Source organism: Penaeus monodon, chromosome 15 (genome assembly GCF_015228065.2).
Source record: "Penaeus monodon isolate SGIC_2016 chromosome 15, NSTDA_Pmon_1, whole genome shotgun sequence".
In the NCBI taxonomy this organism is placed as follows: Eukaryota; Metazoa; Arthropoda; class Malacostraca; order Decapoda; family Penaeidae; genus Penaeus; species Penaeus monodon.
Window position 1 is genome coordinate 38228888 of NC_051400.1, and position 294 is coordinate 38229181.

The 294-nt window shown below is 28.9% G+C and overlaps 1 protein-coding gene across 1 annotated transcript in view; it reads left to right on the plus strand.

Annotated features, from left to right (window-relative positions):
• LOC119582357 (cilia- and flagella-associated protein 57-like) overlaps positions 1-294 on the plus strand; it is a 16334-nt gene that overhangs the window by 585 nt on the left and 15455 nt on the right. The window lies entirely within an intron of this gene.

Sequence of the window (294 nt, forward strand, 5' to 3'; positions counted from 1 at the left end):
AAATGTGTTTTATCATGTAAATGACTGGCAAATGAATGTAGAAAATATACGACCACATGACAGGAAAAGTCTATAAAACACCTAGAGAATTTCAAAAGTAAACATATATATATTTTTTTTTTTTTCATAACAGATGCTTTAATCTGCACTCACATGACATTAACAATATGATATAAACTTCCATTCATGCATTAACAGGCCTTCGCTACCTCTTTAGAGTGAAATGTGAAGGAACTCATAAAAAATGTATACAAGAATTTGATTAAAACGCTACATCATTTTTTTCTTCTTCTC